Consider the following 25,824-nt stretch of genomic DNA (forward strand, 5'->3'; position numbering starts at 1 on the left):
AGGGGAGGAAGAGGAGGAAGGGGAGGAAGAGGAGGAAGGGGAGGAAGAGGAAGAAGGGGAAGAGAGGAGGAAGGGGAGAAGAGGAAGGGGAGGAGAAGGAGGGGAGGAGAGGGGGGAGGAGAGGAGGAAGGGGAGGAAGAGGAAGAAGAGGAAGAGGAAGAAGGGGAAGAGAGGAGGAAGGGGAAGAGAGGAGGAAGGGGAGAAGAGGAAGGAGAGGAGAAGAAGGAGGGGAGGAGAGGAGGAAGGGGAGGAGGAGAGGAGGAAGACGACAAGGAGGAGGAGAGGAGGAAGACGACAAGGAGGAGGAGAAGGAAGAGGAAGGGAGGTGGAGGAAGGGGAGGGGAAGGAAAGGAGGAAGATGGAGAGGAGAAAGAAGCGGAGGAGGTCATTTTCAGAACAGAAAGTCACCCCCACCCGTCCTGCCCACCGCGAGGCTGAGGTCGCGCCCACATCCAGCCTCTGTCCCTTTGGTACTGCCAGCGAGACCCAAACCAGCCCACCACTGTTCCCCCACCTCTGGCTGCTTCCAAACACCCAAGGCCAAAGGATGGCAAGGGAGACAAAGGGTGAAGCTTTCACCTTCTGCCGGGCACGCTGCATGCAGACACTCAGCGGAAAGTCCTCCACTGCTGGGCACTGAGGCCATCAACGCAGTGTGTTCCCAATAGCACCGGGATGATCCATCCTCCTAACGATCACACCGAGGTGCGGAAGAACCAGAAGGGGACTGTGAATCACAGATTCAATCACATTCTGGGTAATTTTAAGGTTAAGTATATTTAATTGTATTGCAGTACTCCAAAAATTAGCAACCCATGAATGACAGAACTCTGCTCTCTCCCAGCACCATCCCTGGTCTGACCTTGCCTCTGAGCAGGAAGGTAAAGGCCTGGGCAAAAAGGGGAGCTCCATGTGCTCACACCACATCCAGGTCTTTTGAAATTTTTTTTAAATTAAATTTTCATGACCAAACTCATAATTGAAAACTATTTATCTTACAGTAGTAAAGAACTGTTCAATACATGAATGGGAGGACATGAATGCAGGGGACAGAAAGTGGTAACTGAGGTCACAATACTGACCAGGGAGAGACACACCCTCCAGAGAAACCACAGAAGACTCAGCCTCAGGACGCCAACGAGAATTAGCTACAGCCGAGCAGCATCAGCAACCACAAGCCTGTTTTATAATAAAGTGGTGACTGTCATGTCCTTTATTCGATACTGCACTGAGACGCAGAACGGTGGCACGGGTACTTGTAGCATGGTTTCCATCACACTAGGCTGCTCTCGCACCATCATAAAGCTCGAAAACTCAAACGCTGAACCATGGTAAGTAGGGGATCATCTGTCGCTGAAGACGAAATAACTGAGGACTAACTCAGCATGTGTGTTCTTATTTCTTCCTCCCCAGATATTGTGAGATCGGTGTTAACTTCACTTTTACAAACAAACCTGGCAGCGGCTGCGTAGTCAGCGCAAGGTCCCACAGCCATGTGTGGCCGAGTCACAGTTGGCTCAGCCCCGTCTTCTCAGACTCCAGAACGAGCATATTCCCTCCCCTGGCCAGAGTCACTTCACGAAGTACTGTGTACAAAGTAGACCTAATTCCATCTGTAATGGGGGAAAAAAAGCTCCTACTACTGCTGTCAGAAAATTAACACCCAGTCTGCCTGACACATGCAACCGCTTTCAAGATTAAGAATTTTACATCTGTCACAAAAATGCCCATCACATTTAATGCTGTTATTCCAGGAAGTTCTCTTTGCTAGCTGTCCTCCGATAATAAATCACATAATTGCCCATGCTATTGTACCACGAGGCCAGGGCCGTGGCAGCCCACTGTAATCAGGTGGGTCACTGACAATCAAATCCCCGGATGGAGCCAAAGACGAACGAGGTGCCAGCAAGGGGCAGGCCAGGCTCGAACGGCGTCCCAAAGACCATCGCGTGGAGTTTTCAACGCTCCATCAAGAGACTCACAAGATGCTTAGAACTTAAGCTATAGGGTTCAGAGGGGAATGGTGACGGAGCGTTTTGAAGGATTTTGGTCATGAATGGTATATAATTTTTTACAACAAGTCTTGCTCCAGTCATAAAAGACTTTATTCACCCATGCCATTCTGAGTCAGAATGGAACGTGCCTCAGCCTACAGCCTGGTGCTGTTCACACGTTTTCCTAGCCTTTTATCTGCATGCTAAGCTGTTCCTAGAAGGCTTGGTCTCTTTTTAAATTTCGTTAGAGGGTCCATATTATACAGCTCATTACAAGTGTTCCTAACTCTTAGACAATGACTCTGGAGTCAACGACGTGGCTAATGAAGTATAAAGCTTTAACAACAAATCATTTACAAGTCCTGGGTGCTGTGCTTCTAATGGAGGAAGTTTTTAATCATAAGCAAATGTAATCATTTATGTTAAGCAACCCATGGACCTGGTCAATGTAGCACAAACAGCCATTAAGCAAAAATTATGACAATAAGGAAAGAGAATTGTAACATTGCAGACGTAGCAGTTTATGCTATTTGTAGACTCCAATAAACCGTGTCTTGGTAAAACTGAACTGAGCCCTCCCCATGCATAATTACATGCTTGAGGGTGGACACCATGTCCTCACAGACAACTATGACCTCCGCCATCAGACAGGATACCACCTTGACACCGAAATTGACAAAACCATTAGAAGTGGAAGGTGTAACATGTGGCACGTTGTTTGACTTCTCTGAGCTGCTGTTTCCACACCTGAAGAAGCACGTGTGGCCACAGACAACGGCAGCATCTGGCAAAGAACAGAGAGGCACCAGCAGCTTCTGCTCCCCTCGTCTGGGGTTTCCTGCAGAACAGGCCCTGCTGGGGTGTGGAGGCTCCTTCCCGACCTCCTGGCTCGCCGTCTCACCGCCTGCACCCTGACCCACCCGTCGCTGCCCACACCCACAGAGCGAATCCCAAGGGCCTTCCCCATCACGACACAGTCAGGCTCCACCTCTCTCTCATATAGAAAGTAGTAATTAATAATATAGTAAGAAAAGTTAGACACGTGAGATTGGCTGATAGTGAGAATCACAGTGCAAGACACTCCTGAATCTTTAAAAACACCAGGCGCCAACTGGAGGTAGAGGGTGAAAGGGCACCTCCCTGGCCCGTCTCAATGGTGTGAAGGGCGGCACTGCAGCTCATCCCCACCCTTCCCTTCCAATACAACACTGCTGGCTGGGAAAGGAACCCACACACAAAATCAAAATGCTCTTTACTGAAATCAGCTGGAGAGAAAATGTCTGAAAGTTCCCGTTTCTGAGAAGAAACACTCAGTATTCTGTTAGTCTCATATTTCGATGCTTTCAATGAAATTCCATAGCAGCAACAGAGACAAAGAAAATCCAGAAACAGACTTTCCCCCTACAATACTGTGCTTTAATGGCTGAATGAAAATAATCTGTCAACAGGCCACAATAAAAGATGTTCAGCTGATGAATGTGTCACCGGTTAACTGCTTAATAATTTATATATTTGTATTGAACTTTAACGCTGAATTGTCAGGGCACATAAATACTCAGATAATTCAACATGAAATGTCCAGGTTGTGTGTACACAGTAGGCACGCGGCCACAGTAACCGACAGGAAAAGAGCGATGGAGAGTCTGAAAGTAGGCTGTGGTTTGTTTTGCAGAACAGGGTCAAATTGCATAGGTTTAGCCATCAACGCAGAGTACAAAACAGACTTAAAGAAACCTTACCAATATCTGCAGATGATCCATATAGGAAATGCCCATTCATTCGCTTGGAAATGCATTACTGCCTGGAGCTGTGTCTACCATAGATTTCCATAATAATTTATCTATAAAATTAACAGGTGTTTTTCCTTTTTCAAAACAGTAATGCATATTTAATAACATTTTCTATATCATACACACACTTTTAAATAGCAAAGGTAAAGCAATTCCTTGAATGATCTCAACAGATATTTAAACGATCCTTGTTTTTATATAAAAACTTGCACATCAGGCCCCGAAACTTTGCATTGCAAGGTTCACTGGTATTGGTCAAGAACGCCCCATGCTCTCCCATCAGAATGATTAATGAAGGCACCTTTTTCACAGAATGTCAGACTCTGCCTTTTTAACAACTGACCTTTCATAGAATACTACTGAACTCATAATTCCACTTTTGTTCAGTTTCTTATTAGTGGAGTTAAAATTAATACTTATGGGAATGATGGCTAAGGTGATGCACAGTAAATCTTCGAGCACATCAACCTTCTGCGCCGACCATCCAAGGAATAGCACTTGCATTTGTCTATTTCTGTAGCATAAGTATTCTGCTAAAATTCTGTGTCCTTTCAAAAGACAAATTAGGGCAGTCTGCAGACCTCTTTTGAGAACACAGATGTATATTTTGAGAAAGACTTTAAAAGTTTGTAGGTTTTTTTTAAAGGACCTAATAAAATTGCTAATTTCAATCATAACTTTTAAAAAATTTACTCTTCCTCAGTTTTCTGAGACATTGCTGATGACTAAGATGATATATGGCACAACATACTCTATAACCCACATTCATCTCTTAGAAGGGACAATTTAATAACCCATCAAGGCAACACAATATACCAAAACCACTCACCTTACCGCGGAAGCATACGGGAAGAAAAAAAAGATCAGCCGCTAATACCTCAAGAAATCTCCCCTAAAACAGTTAAAAACATGGGAAAATGGAGCTAGAACAGGGGTTTCTTCTAATTATCACTGGGAATAGCAAATTACTTAAGGACTCAATTTTTCCACCATGCCAGCCATTTCCATACTCAGACATACCTAATTTCTACAAATCCCTCAAGGGCCCAAACTAGTTTTAGCATTAAAGCTCTTATGGGATCGCAGGGCAAAGTAAGAAGACAGTACATTCAATTATTCATTCTTATTACATATTTGAAAAAAAGTCATTCCGAATAAATATTGGAAATGTGGTATACAGGTAAATGTATTGCCTAAGTTGACTGCGTATATCGCATCATTTTAATCACTCTTGGTATCAGTGAAGTCACTCACCTAAGGAGAGTTAAAGATTTAGGTAAACAAGCAAGATAACACCTAAGGGTAAACAAAGACACCACATTCTGATGCAGAAACAGCATCCTGGCCGATGCAAACATTCCGGGAGAACTGGGACATCACCTCGCTGCTGCACAAAACATCTCTGAATCCCATATGCCAAAGCTGATTATGGGAGTGAAATGAGAGCACACGGGCCCCCAGAGCAGAACGGGCCAGCCCGGCGTCGGGGATGCGGCTGCCTAAGAAGGGTGTCTGAGATCGAAATGGAAAATAACAGAAAGTTAAAGGAAAAAGAGAAATGGCAAAAATGATCTGACACACTTTTCGAAAGGCTCCAAATCAACTACATTTTCACAAAAGAATGAAAACGAAGACGATAAAAGCAGCGTGGGGCGGGGCTGCCTGCCAGTGCTCTCTGCTGCCGGTTGTGCAGGGCTGCGAGATCAGGAGAGACGCCGGAGATTTCCACAGTAACACAACAAAGACTGTAACACCATTTTCAATCTCCACAAAGAGCCAACGGGAGAGGAAGCTATCCTTCCATTTTAAAAGGGAAAACAGGAAATTCGCTAACTTGGTGAAAACACACACGCCTCCCCACTGGGCAAGCCGGCCCCCGCCACCACCAGGGCAGAGGCGCTGAGGACCCGGGCCACGCTCGCATCACTGGTAATAGACACGAATCCCAGAGAAGGGCCATAAAATATTGATATTCTTCACTTCTGCAAAGATAACAACAAATTCATGAAGGAAAAACACCCACAAATCTTCCTATTTGCATCCTCTAACGTTTCCACTAAGCGTGTGGTTCATTGTACTATTAGACTTACTCAACATGGGCAGTATTTCAATGAGGATTTCCTAGAAAAGACCACCTTCAATTTCATCACAGCCTATTAATCAAGGTGTTATACATTTATATTTGGCCATTTATCAACAATAGATGAGCTCTCCATTTTAAAAAGACTCCGAAGCCCAAGTACTGGAAATACCCTGACCCCATCCAGGCCTGACCCCAGGCGCACGGGCAGCCTGTGCGGGCTCTTCACGCACACGTGGGATGATGCGGTGTTACGGGGGCCACGGCAAACTGGGAAGCGTCTTCCTGCAGCTGTGCAGAGGGAAGATCAGGACCACTCGCCAGTTAAAGGCTTAAAATGAGGCACAGCACGCTGCAGGAGGCCCTTCATTTACTACAGAAGAAACATGACACCAATTCATCACCAAAGGCAAGCTCACATTTGTAGACCCACATTTTGGATTATACGCTCTTCTCAAATATGCCTAGATTAGCTCAGTTCAAAACGTTGACAGCAACAAACCTAGGCACCCACACTCGTCAAATGTAGTAATTCCACTCCTGGAAACATGTCACAGAGGAAAATTTCAGGTTATGGAGGCTTATGTCTCATTGTTAAAATTGTGAAAAATTATAATGGGTTCCTATTCTAGCTAAAAACCCACAACCAACTTTCTCAATTATCATTAAAATGCTTTATAAACAACGACGTGAAAATCCAGAGATTTCTGCGTTATCTAAGTAATTTGAAGCAATAATAACCGAGTTATGTAATATTTACAAAATTCATCAGTGTGTACGTTTGCGTGTATTTTAAGGTCCTAGGTTATTATCAGAGGAAAATTACAATTTACTGCTATCTTAGAAGAAATATATGCAGCAACATAATGATTAAAGTATGTTAAAGATCCTAAAAATACAAATAAAATTCTACCCAAGTTGACAGGGACCCAGAGTCCTGGGCAAAAGCAGACAAGGAGATCTAAGACAGTTAAACCCTTAGGGAAAGGGGGGAAGATGTCAAAGAAAAAGCCCAAGAAGTTTAAACAAGGAGGCTGTGAGACAAGATACTGCTGGGAGAAGACCAAGATACAGGACGAGTGCATTTTACATCTCACAGCACATCTGACATATAGTTCCACCCGCTTCCTCGAAATCAGCACACGCTTTCTGATAGGGTAATGGTTGGTAGGATAAGATGCTTCGTCATCTGTTATTGTATTTGGATAATGAGAGAGAGGTGGACATCTGTACTGCCCGCTCCACTCCAGGGGCCACGAATTAATGAAGACCAGTAAGAGGGCGAGGCGAGTCTGACTGTGGAGCACGCGGCCCAGGTCACAGCGATTTCAGAAGGGACACGCCACCGCACAAACGTTCTCAAAGACGGTGAACACTCAACATCACGGGATCCCTTCCAGTGAAGGGTAGCCTCACAAACGTTCCACGTCCCACCCCAGAACTTGAGGGAAAGCCGGTCTCACTAGCCTACGACAGAACAGAAACATGCTGTGAAAAAGTGATTCGGGACCAACGCTGCTCGCCACGGCCAGCTTTTTAATTATCTGTTGAGTTTAATAATGGATGCCTTCTCAAACCTTTCTTTTCAAATATGTGTAAAATACCATTTTAATCACTGGCCTAGAACGTTCCTGCCCATCCTGACTTTGCCATCGGTGTTTCTGAACACTGCCTGGGATGGTGGCACTTCTTCTACAGCAGCACATTCCCACTGCAACGAGATGGTAAAACTGAACTGCACGGCATCACCAAACCCACCGATAAGGCTGCGTTCTTCCGCCAGGGCTGCCCTAATGAAGCCCTGCAGCCTGGGTGCTGCAAGTCTGAAACCGAGGTGTCGGCGGAGCTGGTTTTCTCCAAGGCGCTCTCTCCTCGGCTTGCAGAAGGCAGCCTTCTCCCAGGGTCCTCACATGGCCGTCCCTCCGTGTGTGTCTGTGCCGTAACCTCCGTCTCATGGGGACACCAGTCACACTGGATGAGGGGCTCCTCTAATGACCCTGAGTTACCCTAATCACCTTTCTAAAAGACGCTGTCTCCAAAATACTGTCGCATCCAGAGGTTCTCAGGGTGAGGACTTCAACACATACATTTTGGGGGCCACGTGCTACAGAGACCAACAGAGCTGACCCCGAAAACACTGTTTGGTCTCTATGAGATGCAGAGGGTCAAATGGCGATGAAACCCCCCAGCGCCATCAGGGTCCAAGGCAAGAGCCACCAAAAACCTGGACTCTGTGAACTGAGGAGACACGAAACCACTTGGAAGCCCACATTTCACAGCTGACGATGGTTTCTGAACAGGCAGGGGATGCAGGACAGCCCCTCGACAGCTCCCTGCAGGGTGCCCCGTTTTGAGAAGGTCCAGCCAGCGCTCAGTTCCCCGAATGCCTGCAGGGTTCCCGCTGGCCCTAGAGAGTCCCAGTGGGAGTGAGAAACTGGGTAAAGAACGTTCCGGACTCCCACAGAGTTGCCTAAAATAAATCTTGGAATTCATGCTGCTTTTCACCTCCCATCTCTATCATCACACCATTCTTTGTTAAGAGCACATATATTCCACTCTCCTAACCCTTCACTTATTGGATCTTTATTTTTTATTTTATTATTTTTTTAGAGACAGGGTCTCACTCTGTTACCCAAGCTGCAGTGCAGTGGCATAATCACAGCTCACTGCAGCTTTGAACTCCTGGGCTCAAGCGATCCTCCCGCCTCAGCCTCCTGAATAGCCGGTGCTGCAGATGCCTTCCACCAGGCCTGGATAATTTTTTTCAAGTCTTTGTAGAAACAGGATCTCACTATGTTGCCCAGGCTGTTCTCAAACTCCTGGCCTCAAGTGATTCTCTTGCCTTGGCCTCCCAAAGTGCTGGGATTACAGGTGTGAGCCACCACACCCGGCTTATGGATCGTTACAATTTCTTAAGTGGCCCTGGGTTAGGCCCTGTGAGGGGTACTAAGGCCAGCAAGATACACATGGTCCCTGTTCTCCAGGACTCAGAGCAGACAGCGCGGCACAGAAGGAGGACAGCGCTGGGGTGGAGTGGGCGCAAAGTGCTGGAGAAGCTCAGGCAAGGGATCCGAAGCAAGCCTGGGGGCACGAGGGCTTCCAGCCCAAAGACGGGGACATCTACGGAGGCCTATGAAATATGTGGGCATCGGGGTGGGCAGGGAGGAGGTGGCCAGTGAGCACACAGGGGCGACCTTAGAGCACCATCATCATCCTCATCAACAGCAGCAGTTACCATTTATCGAGTGTTTACTATGGGGTGGCGTTGTTCTAAGAGTTTCCTGCTGGTCAGCTCATTTAATTGTCCAACAATCTATATGGTTAGATGCTATTATAGTCCCCATGTGATACCCAGGGAAACTGAGGCATGGAATGAGGTGATTTGTTCACTTTATAGTTGTAAAGTACAGGAGTTAGGAATCTCGCTCCAGAGACAGCGTTCACACCACACAATATCACTTCTGAGCTATGGGCCACTGGGTAAAAATGCCAGGAAGAACAGGCTGGCAGACCTGTTGTTCAGAGTGAAGGGTCAAAGTACAAGAATGCAGGGGCTAGGAAAACACAGAGCTAATGCTTTCTTATCTTAAAAACAGTGAGGAGTCACTTAGGGTCACTTTGATTTCAGAAGCCGCCCTGCAATAGAGAAAGGGGTGTTAGTGACAGAAGAGCCACAGGGAGAAAGGCCAAAAAGCAAACTTGCCTGGGAAACACTCGCTCAGGGCCAGAGTGTTCATGGAGACTGTTTAGTGCAGCCCAGTAAATACAAACAAAAACACAAAGGTTCCCCAGGACAGAGACAGTTAAAATACCACCACGCACAACCGTGCAATAGGCCTTAACAAAGAACCAAGCACAGACTTTTAAAAATCATGCTTAAAAAGATGTCAGAGGAAAAATGCTAATTCAAAATTGATTTTAAATATGCCAATGGGGAAAAAAAAAAAAGCCAGAAGGAATTACACCAAAAGACTATCACGGATTAATGGAACTGATTATTATTTCCTTTGTATTTTCTATATTTGCTAAAAGGAGCATCAAGTCCCCAGATGGCATATGGCCCATCATCACCTGTGTGCTGCTCACAGCTGCAGCGTCATGAAGATGCATGTCAGGTCACAGAACAGGTGTTCAGAGGCGGCCTGGCAGGCGACAGGGACAGCAGGTACCCAGCTCTCCCCATCTTTCTCATTGGCAGCACATGGCCTTTCAGCACCAGTCCCATGCCCTCATGGTCACATAACGGCTGCCCAGCTCCTGCAATCATGTTCACACAACTGTGTCCACAGACTGGGGAGCCGGGAGAGTCTTCCCCATGCTGCTCTTTGTATCAGGGGAGAAAGGTCTTCCGCAGGAGCCTGGCAGTAGGCCTATGCTTCTCACACACACCCTCTCAGTGAGGGAGGGAGAGCTGGCACCTGCACTCAGCCTTTCCAGCGGGAGACAGGGAGAAGGAATGGAGGTCACCTTTGGGGCAGGCAGGCGACAAGACCCCCAGCCGCCTCCCTGTGAAAGTGTCCCTGATGCTCCACTGGTCTTCAGTGCCTTTTGTGTATTTCCACCACTCTCTCCTTGTGCCTCCGGGACTGATCTGCCACCATCTGTATCCCTCAGTAGACAAAGCTCCTTGAGGCCAGGTTGTGGTTTCTCGTCATCCCGTCAGCATGGTGCCGCAGACCAGACACAGAAAGCTCCATCAGCGTTTGCTGAAAAGAGTTCTCATTTTAATTCATTCCTTTGTTGAACTTACTCAACAAAAATGGACCATGTGTCCCCCGGGCCCACAGGTTCAAGTGCGCCAGTGAACGGACGCGAAGACCAATGCTCGCAAGGTGCTGGGGGCCAGAGAGGGTCACCTCGCTCCAAGGTGCCTGCGTCCAGGAACTCTGCCTGCTCCTAAGTCTACTTTGGCAGCCAGGGTTTCCTTTGCACCACAACGAATGAAAGTCACGCAGAAATGTGACTTTGTGAAAATGATACATCTATCTCACTTCACTTCAACGTAATGTAATATCACTAATATTAATAATTCTAGCTCTAGAAATTGTACCAGTCTCCCAAAGAGTCCTTGACCCAAAATATCAGAGGATATTAAACTGAGAAATGATCTACTGATGCAAATCATTAAATCTATTTGCATTTGCTTACTGAACCCTATCGCAGAAATTAAACTCCATGCGGTGGGAAGCCGGCTGCGCATGGTTAAGAGGAGACATCGTGGTGGATCCAAGCTCTATGTCATTAATTTTCCCACTTTCCCTCATTAACAAGTAAAATGTTTTTACTGCTTGAAAAGTTTTAATAAATAGAAAAAACCAGGGCAGCTGACATAGGTTTTCATGTAATATACAAGGGCTTTTAATATTTTTACATACATTAATGAAAAAGCCAGGAAAAAACGTTAAAAGGTGACATACGTGGGGAAAAACAAAAAGAGCAGCCTGCAGAAAAGGACGTACTGCTTCCACTTCTGTGCCCTTGACTCTGGCAGCTGTGCCCAGTCCTCACGGACATCAACAGAAGGGGACCGCGTGGCCCTGCCCTCGGCCAGCCTCTCCCTGCCATCAGTGGCCCTGAAGTCTCAGGAACTCGAGCAAGGCAGTCTTTCACAGCCGGCCAAACACGTCCCCCGCTGACCAGACGATGTGCCTGAGACCCGGAATTCTCCACCAAGACCAAAGTGATGAACTGACACCAGTACAGAGACAAACTACGAGGCCCAGTCCTCATGGAGAAATCACACACACACGTGAACATGTACGTAATTTAGCTAAAGACTCAGACTTCTGCGATATTGAAGGCTTTGAAAGCCACAAACCCACGTCTGTGGCAACTTCCACTCTCACTGACCTCTGGAGTGCAGGAGGCCCAGGCCCAGGGGTCACACAGGTCTGTGCCGAGTTATCCTCCCCGACTGGCCAACCACCCGGGCAAGCGACGTCATGGTGACATAGCTCAAGCCACAGAGGGCCCCGCCGGGTCTGCACTGCCAGCAGCTGTAGGACCACAGTCATGGCCCAGCGGTACCCATGTGGGGAGCCTGCCCCTCCCACATGTTCAGGGAACGGAGTGCTTGGCCATCAGGGGGTGGGCAGCCATGGCCTCCCCTCCTGTCTGTGGCCCCACTGGCCTTCCTCTCAGCAGGCCCCCCTTAGTGGGTCAGTTTCCGCAGTTAAAACAGTCACCTATTTTTTGGCCCGTAACCCTGGGAGGAGAGCTGTCCTTCGGTTCTTCTTATCCTGGTCCCATGACCACCAAGCTTCTGATCATTATCCCACAGACACAGCCTGAGCCCCACTTCCGGCAAGCCTGGGCTGAACATGGCAGCAAGGAGGCTGCCCACACCCTGGGGACTCGCCTTTGATACTCAGCGTGGTTCTTGTGGCCTGGGGTCACTCTTGGACAGCAAGGGGTGCACTTCCCAGGCGAGCACAGGCCGGGCACAGCAGGCTATGCCTGACCCCTCTGGCTTTCTCTAAGGCATGTTCCATGGGTCTGCTACAGATTTTCTGATGCTGGTTTGATATTTGGGTTTTGATCACTGCAACCAATGGTGGGGTCTGGTAAATAAACAAATAGACAGTAAGGAAAGAGTACAATGTCAGTACAGGTGAAAACATCTGAGAAACTTACAGAGATAGAATATCAGCGTGGAAAACACGGAGCCTTGAAACGATGCAAAAATAATCAAAACATAAAGAGCAACCCACATCTACCTCGAGTTGTCAGACTGGGGATGAGGGCTCCTGGGGGCAGCGGCAAGCATGGTGGGCCTGCTTCCCGAGGGTGCTCCGGTCTGTGGCAGCTGATGCTCTTCCTGAAGTCACCTCTCCATCCCTCCCTCTGCCCCACCTATCACCCCCAGGACCTTTTGTCTTTCCTAGCCACAACTCTACCTACCTATTAACCTTCCTCCACCTTCTCTCAAAAGTCCAATCACACCATAAAGGAGATGGTGACAAGGTGCAAAAAGCCAAATGGTTAACCCAGCATCCTTTAAATGCTCATTAATGTAAAAACGGCGCCTTTCTTCAGAGCGTCTCTCCACCTCACAGTGCACTGTGCATGTACTTGGGTCCTGTTTTCACTAATGATACCTCCCCACATTTGTGCAAAATGTTCTGTTTCTTTGAATTCCTTCCCATTGATCATCAACACCTGTCCGCCATGGTTCTGCAGCTGCCCTGCACCTTTGGGCCTCGGATTTCTCACAGGGAATGAGACTGGGACAGGGGAGACACAGGGCCCTACCTGAAATAGCTCCATGTCCTGATGCAGAAGCGCCCAGAGGCCCACCTGCCCTCCAGGCCGAAACAGCACTACCAACGTCGGCAGAGGGTTCTGGCCTCAGGGGTCTTCGGACACTCCTTCTCTTGGCTTGGAGGAACCCACACAAGGTGTGTTGGCACCAAGACGGAAAGGAGTAGGGTGGGTGCCAGGGGATGGGCTGGCTGAAATGGGGAGTCAGTGTTTAATGGGTACTAGTTTCAGTTTTGCAAGACAGAAAATTCTGGAGATGAAGCCAGGCACGGTGGCTCACGCCTGTAATCCCAGCACTTTGGGAGGCCGAGGAAGGTGGATCGCCTGAGGTCAGGAGTTAGAGACCATCCTGGCAACATGGTGAAACCCCGCCTCTACTAAAAACACAAAAATTAGCCGGGCATGGTGGCACACACCGGTAATCCCAGCTACTTGGGAGGCTGAGGCATGAGAATCACTTGAACCCAGGAGACGGAGGTTGCAGTGAGCTGAGACCGTGCCACAGTACTCCAGCCTAGGAGACCGAGTGAGACTAAGTCTCAAAAAAAAAAAAAAAAAAAAAAAGAAAAGAAAAGAATCAAAACACAGAAACATTCTGGTGATGGGTGGTGGTGATGGCTGCAGAACACTGTGAACCCACTAACATTGCTCAACTGCGCACTCACAAACGACACCAACGTGGTTCAACTGCGCACTCACAAACAGCACTAACGTCGCTCAACTGCACGCTTACGAATGGCACCAACTAACATCACTCAACTGCACGCTCACAAACAGTACCAACGTCGCTCAACTACGCGCTCACAAACGGCACCAACACTCAACTGTGCGTTCACAAACGGCACCAACTAACATCACTCAACTGCACGCTCACAAACGGTACCAACGTCGCTCAATTACACGCCCACAAACGGCATCAACTAACATCGCTCAACTGCACGCTCACGAACAGCACCAACTAACATCGCTCAACTGCGTGCTCACAAACAGCACCAACATCCTCAACTGTGCGTTCACAAACAGCGCCAACATCACTCAACTGCGCGCTCACAAACGGCACCAACATCGCTCAACTGCACGCTCACAAATGCCGCCAACGTCGTTCAACTGCACACTCACAAACGGTGCCAACGTCGCTCAACTGCACACTCACAAACGGCACCAACTAACATCACTCAACTGCGTGCTCACAAATGGCACCAACATCGCTCAACTGCACGCTCACGAACGGCACCGTCGTTCAACTGCACGCTCACGAACAGCACCAACGTCGTTCAACTGCACGATCATGAACGGCGCCAACGGCGCTCAACTGCGCGCTCACAAACGGTGCCAACATCACTCAACTGTGCGCTCACAAACGGCACCAACTAACATCACTCAACTGCACGCTCACAAACGGCAACTGTGGGAAACCTTAAGTGACATATTTTCATCACAGGAAACCGTGTAGTTGGGTCAAAACAATATTTATTATACAGGCAGAAGGGATTTCTCCTTCCCTAGTGAAAAGTTTGTGATTTTACTGTCCTGAGTGGGTAACCATTCACCGAAATAAACAGAAGGCCTGGCCCTACTTATTATCCAGAGCACATGATGACAATGTCTCTGTAATTTATACCTCTGCTCCTCCATATCAGACAAATAAACTGTAAATGGATTTTAAAAAGAGAAAATATTATACATATTTTCGTTTTGTCAATTCATACAATCCCCATAACGCTTTGGGATGAGTGCAGTAGACGCCCTTTAAAATGGACCTCTCCTCTGGGCTTCTAGCAGCGGCCGTGATTCTTTTAAATACACCACCAAAGTCATACTCAGACAAAAAAATTTATCATCTCTAGACTGCTTAACCAGCAAAACTGTTCCAGCTTGCAAACACAGATGACACTTCATGCAAGCAAACTAATTTCCTTGGACACAATTTGTCAAAAAGAAAAGAGAAAAAGAAGAAAACTCCTATTGACATGTTAGGCTAAAGTGACTTTAAGAGTTTGTAATAATAGATGCAGATGGGGACCCCACATTGGGAACATTTTATTGCTTATATTTTAAATTCAGGAACTTCATAAATCCAGAACATGCTTCTCGCCCTCAGATATTAAGGCTAAAAATGCAACCATAAAGTTGTTTGTCAATTTCTTCTCCAGAAGGCAATTTACTGCTGACGGTATTATGTCTAAGCATATGGATCTGCAGGCAATAAAAATCTGGAGGGCTCTTGAAAACTCTGATGCAAAAAATGAGAGGATATCACATGATTAATTATGCCTTTAATACGAGATTCTAGGAGACGGTCTGATAAAGTTAGGGGAGAAAAGCTGCAAAACTGAAGAAGAATGGAAGGAAATGGATCAACCATTCTGAGGAAGGAACCTCATCCTTATTCCAACACAGTGCCTCCAACAGGCACCAAGCAGACAGGGCATTCACTGATGTCGACACGCTGAAATCCGTCCACACACTCTCATTTCTTTCCTTCAACATATTTGCCAAACTTAGTAAGTAAATGAATTCTAACAAAGAAACCAGCTATTTATGACATCAATTTTAGAAAATGCCACAACAGGGCAACTTCTAGAGACCGGAGGCCAGGCCCCGACCCATTCTCGGTGCTCCCACCTCCAGCCCATCTTCGTGCCTCCCAGGCTCCCACAGGGCCTGGATCTGGAGGACCTGCCTGGCCTGACCAGGCTCTCTGCCTCCTCTCCTGGCCTGGTCTCCAGGGTCTCTTTGCCCTAATGGTCCTTGCATTTATTTGCGTTCATGTCAAAGCTACCTCCCCAGCCCCTCCTGAAAGCTGCAAGTGGGACTGACGCCTCTCCCCACTGCCCCCAGCACCCTGCACAGCCCACAGGCAAAGCAGACGCCAGGCTGCCTGCAGGACCAGCCAACAAGGAGGCTTTCAGCACCGCTTCTGGTGAGAAGGGTGTCACGGTCTCAAAATATTATTTTCAATAAAAGTTTTGTTTACCTAGAGAAGATTTAAACACACCAAAAACTTTGAAGGAAATAAGTGGCCCAGTTTTCTTTTTAATAAAAGCAGTGCTGGGTTGTACAATAACTCTTCCAAACAGAGCCACTGAACAGGATAAAATAAAGATCAGAAAGCTCAGTATTTTTCCAGGTGATTTTTAGAAAGGAAAAACCACTATTTGGAGGAGGCCACTTTTGGGGTATCTGTGATAATTCGGAAGAATGATAAACAGTTTCTTTTTCTCTAGTTTCAGGAACATATATTTTTAGTGGCAGGAATATTAAAGTAGGACAAAATGTCTTGTAATGTACATATACAAACACCTACTTATACACAGCATTTTTCTATGAGGGATGAACAAGGGAAAGAGTCAGCATACCCCAAACCTTGTATTTTCCTACTATAATGGGTTAAGCCTTAAAAACATGTTTCTCCTCATAATTGCATCCTTCTAGGACTGTTTATATTCCACTTTTAGCTTGTCTAAACACCCTGGCAGAAAACTCTGTGGCTGGAATGTGCATACTCCACACACAAAAAGCCCTTGCCTGGCGACCATGTGCCAACCTTCGGCTGGCAGGAGACCTCACCAGACGACGCATCAGCTTCTTGGGAACAAGAACAAGTGTTGCCTCCCATAGCTGTGCTCTCAGCCCCGTCCTTCTCCAGCCCCACCTGACCAGTGCAAATTTGGTTAGAAGACGCCTCTAGAACGAGCAGAAGGCTTGCTTTAGTAGCTGAAGGCTTAAATGGCTGTTCTGCCAGAAGCCGTGAACACTTCCCAGGGTTACTGGAAGGGAATGCAGAGAGAGAGCATTTTCTCAACGCTTCACCCGCCCCAGCCAACCAAGGGCGGGAGGATAGCTTTCTGGAAGAACGCACAGGAAACGCAGCTTTGAAAGCAGTAATGTGGATTCCATCAAGAACAATCACTGCAAGAAAACGGTAATCCCCTGCCCCGTCCAGCCCCCGGCACACACTACGAGCTTGTATTCTGCCAATGGACGCCGGAAATTAAAGTCACTGCCAGGTCGGCAGAAGGATCAGTGTTCTCCAGAACCAGTCCACGAACCTGCAGGTGTACTGAAGTCATGCAGTACATAAGCCTTTCTACTTCCAAATATTTGCATGTGTATGTTTTGTGCGTGTGGATCAGATGGGGTAGGAGAGGAAACGGGGCAGGTGAGTCTCTTGCTGATGTGTATGGACAGAGAGACTGGGGTTCTCAGAGAGGTCCTCAGTGAACCAGAGATGACACTGTAAGAGAAGTGGGTAAACGTCCCCAGCAGGCTGCACAGACACAGTGAAATCGTGACACAGGACACTGCGGAACAAAGCTAGACCTCCTCTCGACAGCCTTTGAGTTGTAACTATGATTTCGGTTCTACTTAGAGAGCATGGCCCAGTCTAGAGGGAAATCGAAGAAACGTCCTTGTCAGAAGAACACTACTACAGTGTGATAAACTGTGTTTCTGCAGAGGACATTCTCTCCCTCCTGTCCACCCCAACCCTGACACAGAGCTCCAAGAACAAATCTAGAACTTGGGGTGTTTGGGGTGAAGGAGACTCACCTTTGGCTCGGTGTCCCCGTGAGCCACCCCCGTGTTCTATTTGATTCACTTTGTTCTGTGATGGAACCATTTCCAGTTCAGACATATGCTGAGCAAACAGCATTTAGCTGGCATCCCGAAGTCAAACTAATCAAACACGGCGTGTCGGTCTCAAAGCAGCCCAGGTGCCAAGGAATTCTCATGTTCAGGGCCTGAAGACGACCTGACGTCAGTGTTCCACCTGCTGCGCCCTGCCACGGAGAGGCGAGGTGCTCCACTCGGGGAAGCTCCGGGCAATCTGGGCACAATATCCACCTCTCTCCTTTCAGCCTCCTGGCTCCATTCTCTCTCTGTCCTTCTTCGTTTTTTTTCAGTCTCCATTGGTAGTTCTTCATGGCCACCCACCTGTTAAACTGTTCCTCCAGGTCCTTCATTTCTTTTCCTGAAGTTCTTCTTTGCTCGCCTCTCCCCTAGTCCTGGGAGGAAGCACCACCCTGTCAGATGCCCAACAGAGGGCTCGCAGCCTCTTAACTGCCTCCTTCTGCTACCCCTCCACGCCCCTATACCCTGTCAGTGGCCAGGGCCTGCTGGTTCACTACCCAACGATGCCCTAACTCGGTCAGCCCCATTCAGCTCTGTGGCCGGTCACCTAGGCTCGGGCCCCTGCCAGCTGCTGTCTTGAGGAATTCACCAATCTCGAGGTGTGGAACAGCCCACTTCCCTGTCTGCCCCTGCCTGCCCCTCTGCCCCTGCCTGCCCCTGAGCTGGGTGGGCTTGGGCTGCAGGTGGGGCTGCACATTCCGGCCCCTCCCCAACCCCATGCAGGGCCTGCCATCCGGTCTGACACAGAGCAGGGCCCTCGCATGTTTAGAGAATGAGCGAATAAATGACAGAAGCTCACTGAATCCTAAACGTATTCACAATGTTTTTATCGCAAAAAGACCCACTTCTGTTACTTGTAGAGCAACTGGAAATAAAAATTCTGGATGAATCTGCCAAAAGACAATGCTTCAGTTCAATTCAAAAATTAAACTCATTTAACCTTTAACTCAATTTAAATTCTGAACTGATCAGCACGCAAGAGCTACCCTGTACATTAATATCAAGGAGCTGATCTAATTACTGATACAATTTTACATTTAACAAACCAAGTATACTGTGGGAGTTTAGAGCTTAAATGACATGAACACTTTTAAAACAAAAACTGAAAACTATTCATTAGTTGCAGACAGTTTAAATATCAGAAAATATTACTTAAAGACATAGGAAGAATAAGAAAGTATTCCAGAAATCAAATTTCAGAGTATGAGGTGTGTGTGTCAGCAGTCGTAGAGGTTGTGCTTTTGCAAAAGGAGAGGGAGTCTGGCCCGAGATGCAACGGCATCCTGAGGATGGCGTCCACAGATGTGGCCCTGAGTAACTACCACCACCATTCTTGTTTCGTCTCAGCTTTTTCTCCTCTAAAACAGCACATCACCGTCCAACGAGCTCTAATACCAGCACGTATGCGAGCTCACGTCGTAACTTTACAATGACTCCATGTGTACGGTAGGCGAGTGATATCACGAGGACAAACCCAGTGCTGAGCCTGAACTTCCAAATCTGACATTACCTGGAGGACACTGGCCCTCAGGCCCCAGGACAACACTGACTTGAGTTCCTACTGACCAAGCCCCAATCAGGACGGTCTCAGAGGCTCCCTCAACTGCAGACAAGAGTCCTAGAGGATTTCACAGGAGAACAACGGTCACCCCCAGAGTGGCAGTCTCTAGTGCAAGTTCAGCTAAGTAGAGGGAATACCCACTTCTTCCCCCAAGTCTTCCCCAGGACCCTGTAACCCACCATCCCTCACCCCATCTCCATTTCTCTTATTGATAAAGGGACATCAATGCCAACAACTTCACAGAGGGGTCCCGAGGATGAAGTGCAGTGACGGAAGGACACCTCCTCCCACCAGGCCAGACAGACGAAGCAGGGGCTGTTCCACAGGTGCCAGTCCCTCCAAGTCTCTACTTCCTTGGCATCTGCCTGACCCCTGGCCACGCCACCTCTTCTGGGAGAAACAGAGACCCCAGGAGGAAACGGAAATGGCCTCTGAGATGTTTCTGTGGGATACTGTCAGAAATGCCACACTTGGCGTTTCTCACAGGGGTTCATTGAGCCTCATTTCCCATACAATGTGGACAAGGCCGTTCACCAGCTTTTCAAGACCACAACTAATTAGAAGCAGCAAACTGCCATGAGGTGAGGGGACTGAAAGGCAGGCAATGCAAGCCCGGTGCAGACACGGGGCCGGGGTCCGCAGGGCCAGACTCTTCGCAACAGATGCTGATCAGCAGGAGGGGCGTGGCCCACCCATGCAGCAGGGCAGTGAGGGCCAGGGCCCAACTCCGCAGGGCGCCAAGGCCATCAAGAAAGGGCACTGTCATCTTGGCCAATCCCATTAAGGTTGGCTGTTGCAAGATTATGAATTCGAGACAGGATTTTGTGCACAGGGCCACACCCAAACCCCACAAGCCTCTAAGCTGGGCCTAAGGCCATGCTGGGGCTTCCTGAGGGTGAAAGCCACAGTCTGAAGACAACCTGGAAATACCAGGGATTTGAGCCAAGAAGTGACCTTCCTGAAACCTGAACAGACGCCGATGCTGCCTGTGGCGGCAACGTGCCTATCCGGTGGCTGCCACTTCCGGGATCTTCCCTCCCCCGGCCTGCAAGTCACACGATGTAATTCTTGATGAGAACTGGATTGTGCCAAGGTTCCGTGTTTCCTCCTCATGAAAACAGAGAAAGGCTCTCTGTGGCCACATAAAGGAGAGAGGGGCATGATCTCTCTGGAAAAGCTGCCCTCCCTTCACAAGCAGAGCCGAACAGCGGTGAAGCCCAGTGACTCTGAAATGGAAACTTATTGTTAAGCGCAGGGATTTAAGGGGTTTTATTTTAACATGCCAGACAGGCAGAAACATCCACCTCTCTCTGCTTCAATTAACCCATTTACCTGTTACTCTAAAGTGCTCTTTTATTCCAAATGTTGGAAACTTAAAAAATCTTTTGCTCTGACAGTTTGGTTCATATTCTGAACTCAGATATTTGTAGCTATCATTCACCCATTCTTTTCTTCCTTCCAAGAGGTTCCTGGCAGACTTAAAATTAAATGAACAAGTTTGCTTCTGACTCATGGACACAGGCACACACATTTGTCATCTCTGTCTCCTTGTAACACAGTTACAGAATTGACAGAAATAAAACTTTTGCATTGCTTTTTTTTTTTTCCTTAGATGAGTCCAGAACATAAGGACCCTGAATCTCAGTGACACTTGTTTAAATACCGTCCACCTGGCTGCCACCACTGTCTACTCTGCCCCCAGGTTAGAACAGAACCAGCTGCGGGGAGAAAATGTCAAGAGCACAGAAGCTGGTGAGGTCGTGCATTGTTCAGGTTTGATTTTCTAGATCAGAAACCATACAACAATTTCACAGTGCATCACGGAACCTCGCTCTTCTATGGCCAGGCAGCACTGTCCTGGGGTGGACGGGCCGGTGCTCCACAGCCTGGGATTCTCGGCAGTGCTGTAGAGAGGAGCTCTGACCTGCCCTTTCAGCTGTCAATCAGAGGAGCACAGCAAACTTCATCATTCACAACTCAGAAGTCTCAGTGTGCAGAGCCTGTCTCCCATCACGCAACGGCAGGGTTTTCACGCCATACGCTCACTTAAAAGCATATTATGCTGCCTCCCTTTATTTTACTAAGGTCCAAGAGCTGCTACTTCACAGGCTGCACTAACATCTCTGCAGGCCCCACGTGCAGCACTGTGTGTCCGGGGGCCCGCAGTTGACCCCCATCGCACCCTCTCATCACAGACCATAAGAATTCGTCACAAGGACCTGTGGAGCGGAGAAACACTGTGGCTTCCTGTCTTGTCTCTTCAGCCGTCAAACCTGAAAGACGAGGCCACCATCAACCTGAAAGACGAGGCCACCATCAGCCTGAAAGACAAGGCTACCATCAGCCTGAAAGACGAGGCCACCATCAACCTGAAAGACGAGGCCACTGTCTGGCTTCTAAAGGACACTGCACTATAAATGTTTAGCATGGGGTGAAGTATACGCACAATTTGTGTTATTGATAACATAAGGCACAAGAGGAACTCCCTATCCACCACTGATCATTTACCCCTCTCAGGCAGAAACGGGAGGCGACATCCGTCAGCACGGACGGGCCTCACCGACACGGAATGGCAGAGCCAGCGGGGGCGCGAACAAGGGGTTCCAGGCTCGCCAGGGCACTCAGCCACTCGTTTTTGAAAAACAGACGACTTCTATAAAGCCAAGGAGCGCCTGGCAAGTTTTCCTCCCAGAAACATGCTTATTTGACTCAAGAGACCTCCTTAAGGAACACTCTGTAAAGTAAAATAATTACATTTTTTAAGCACATACAACACAAATCATTATTCCACGGCACTGAGGAAAAGCAATGAGACAGCTGAACTTGCCGCAGGTAAAAGTCCTACAGAGCGCGTTTTTTTGGATGTTATTTTTACTGGGAGTGCTTCTCTGAGTGTTTGTCCTTAAGAACAGTTTCTTCTCCTCCTTGAAAGATCAATTATAATAACGTGAATGCGGCAAGTGTCTGTATTAATTTCCCAATCTGTCAGAAAAAACGAATTCATGAAGTTCCCAGGAAGGTTCTCGTGGCCCGTGGACCTTGAGGAACCATCCGACTGGCACCGGTCAGACCGACCTGCACAGAGGGGCCGCGGGGATAAGCAGCAGCACGGACTCGGCAGGTGCACATACCAAGCCAGCCGGGACCCCATGCACTGCTGAGGGTCGACTGAGTTCTTGAACATATTTAGAGATTAGTGGGAAAGAGGCAAAACGCAGGTCACTTCCTGCTGCAGCTGCCTTCGGGAAGCTCAAAGGCATCTTCACGCTTTCCACAGGGCATGTTTCGAGGGCAGAATCTCACAGGGCATCCAATGTCATCAGACAACTCCCCTCCCAGGTTCAACACAGAGGCCCTGCAGGATACGTTCTCACGTTCCAGAGGGTCTAGGGCCAGGCCAGCCTCGCTGGTGACTGGAGGCCCTATCTGTCCAGCCAGCCAGGTGCTCAGAAGAGGGTCAGGCCCAACCTGCATGCCCCACCCAGCCTCAACCCAAGGGCTGGCTGGGCCAGATGCCAAAAGCAGACCCACCAACCCTGCAAACGGATCCCTACCCTGAAGACAGAAAAAGAGCCTCTGCAGTAGCAGACAGACTGTGTGTAGTCCTCACATTTTCCCAAATACAGAAAGTTTTACAGTGCTTTAGTTGGATTGGACTCTTTCAGCTTTTCCAGTATTACATTCCTATATTTTTCTGAAAAAAGGCTTATGTGAAAAAAAACAAAAGAATGAAAAACAAGGGTAAGCCCTTGGTAAGTGAAAGATGAACCCCCTCAGCTCCCCAGCATCCAAGATCTAGAAGTCCTACTGCTACTATTTTTGTAATCTAAGTATGACCCAGGGCGATATGGTCCATTTTTTCAAGTAATCAAATATGGCAATCAACATTATGGAAAACTAAACAAGCCCCAAAATAACATTAGAAAAATAAACACATACCGCCTGGCCCCTCTCATTAGACTGTGGGCACTGCAGGGAATCTGACGAGGTCAGAGCTCTGCAGCCGCGGGAAGATGGCGCGGGGGAGCTGCTCCGCTCTGGCAGAGGCCAAGCGCTCCTGGATGTGATGGCATTCACAGAAACCTGATACTGTCAGGCACTTATGAAACTAACTTAAAAGCAGCTTATGTTGCTTCCCTTTTGGAAACTATGCCACTTTCCCAACGGATGTGCTTCTCACACACGTTTTTAGGGGGGGAAAGGTAACTAGGCAAGGAAGTCGTTGGTCCCCGCGCGAAGCCACACACAGGTAAATGGACTCACCTGGGGAGCGGGAAACACACTTTGTACAGAAGCACAGATGCAACGTCACTGAAGAAGGCCCAACGGTCAACCTGTAATTTATCTACTAAAGAAAGAAACACCCGTTCAGAGGAAGCAAGGACCACCCTGGGACTCAGAGGCACTCGGAAAAGGTGAGGGCAGGGGCCAGAGCCAGTAGGACGCTGCCCCAAATCCCGGCAGTCACTGTCACTCAGCAACCAGAGGACAGCAGCCACACAGGGCACAGATGGCTCCGGGGGAGCACCCCGAGATGAGTGAAGGCAGCACCCAATTCTACTAAACCAGGAAGCTTCACAGAAGACTTCTGACACCAGCCCCAGATGGCGTCCAAGGTGCATTCATCTCACAATCTGGGGATAAAGTAATATCAATCCAACCCTTACTCTTTCAGAAAATAGAACAGGGAATGCTTCCAAACTGATTTGTCAGCAGAATGAGCCTAATTCCAAAACAAGACGAAGATATTACCAAAAAAAGAGAAAAGTATACACCTGGTTTAAAATTCTAAAAATTTATTCTACCAAATTTAAAGAATAAAGGAGAAAGATTACATGACTCTGTCAACGCATACATGAAAACCATTTGACAAAATTCCACCCAGTGAGGAAGATGCCTCCGAAACCCAAAATGGGGAGTATAAGCCCTCACTGGTGAAATCCTGCAAGCTCCCCAAACCAGGAACCAGGGAGGACGTCTGTCATCGCCACCCTCACTGGTCATCCTGGAGGGTTCTGGACAGCTCAGTAGAAGAAATTAAAAGCATAAAGATCAGAAAGGAAGATGCATATTGTCTTTATTCATAGACATCATGAATTTTTATACAGAATCCTAAGCAATCTCAAAACCCTGGAACAAATACATGAATGAGTCAAGATTCCAGAATATAAGATCAACTTACAAGTCAGATGTTAAATACAAGCAGCAATAAATTAAAAGGTTAAAAAATTTCAACCTAATTTAGAATACCATCAAGAACAAAGTATTTAGAAATGGAGTTTGCCAGATAGGCAAAGCCTCCAGGCAGAAAAACCATCCAATGCTGCTGAGGAGAATGAAAGAACGTAAACAAATGCAGATGCCAGTCGAAGCCGGGAACTGACGCCTTCAATACCAAGACGTCAACCTTCCAAAATTGACACCCAGGTTCAATGAACTCCCAATCGAAATCCCAAAAAGAATCACTGCAGAAATTTACACCTGAATTCTAAAAGTAATATGCAAACTTAAGAGACGCAGAAGCCAAATGATTTAAAAATAAATAAATTTAGAGGACTCACGGACTCACATTACCTGGCATCAACATGTATCACAAAGCTACCTAACCAGGCCAGTGTGGAACGGGCACAGAACAGGCAAAGGTAGGCTGAACCAAACAGAGCAAAACTAGAAACAGGCTCACACCCCCATGGTCAAATGATGGTAATTCAATGAAGAAGAGAGACAATTTTTATTTTCCAACAAATGATACTAAAACAAATAGCTACAGGGAAAAAATAAACTCTATACCTCACAAAAAGGTAATTCAAAATGGATCACATATCTAAACATTAAAAAAAAAAACTACAAAGCTTTTAAAAGAAATTACAGGAGAATGAATTTCAGAAATTACAGTAGGCAAATATTTCTTACAGAGAACACAAAAAGTCTTAAACAAAAGGGGAAAAAAAGACATATGGACTTGTTCAAAATTTAAAACCTCTTCTCATCAAAAGACACTATTAGAAAAACAAAAAAGCAGACCTCCAGCTTGTCAGAAAATCATCACAATACATGCATGTGACAAAAGTCTCCTAACCAGAACCACAAATCAGTAACAACAACAAACACACAAACAAGAAAGCTCTAATTTTAAAATAGGCAAAAGGTGGCCAGGCACAGGGGCTCACGCCTGTAATCCCAGCACTTTGGGAGGCCAAGACAGGCAGATCACAAGATCAGGAGTTAGAGACCAGCCTGACCAACATGGTGAAATCCCATCTCTACTAAAAATACAAAAATTAGCCGGGCAAGGTGGTGGGCGCCTGTAATCCCAGCTACTCGGGAGGCTGAGGCAGGAGAACTGTTTGAACTCAGGAGGCGGAGGGTGCAGTGAGCTGAGATTGCACCACTGCACTACAGCCTAGGCGACAGAGCAAGCCTCCATCTTAAAACAATAAAAAATAAAAAATAGGCAAAGGACTTGAGTAGATATTTCACAAAGAAAACACAGGAATGGCCAAGACT

At 47.5% G+C, this 25,824-nt stretch overlaps 1 protein-coding gene across 3 annotated transcripts in view; it reads right to left on the reverse strand.

Annotated features, from left to right (window-relative positions):
- LOC105470645 (O-6-methylguanine-DNA methyltransferase) overlaps nucleotides 1-25,824 on the reverse strand; it is a 291,365-nt gene that overhangs the window by 192,657 nt on the left and 72,884 nt on the right. The window lies entirely within an intron of this gene.

This window comes from Macaca nemestrina, chromosome 9 (genome assembly GCF_043159975.1).
Source record: "Macaca nemestrina isolate mMacNem1 chromosome 9, mMacNem.hap1, whole genome shotgun sequence".
NCBI lineage: Eukaryota > Metazoa > Chordata > Mammalia > Primates > Cercopithecidae > Macaca > Macaca nemestrina.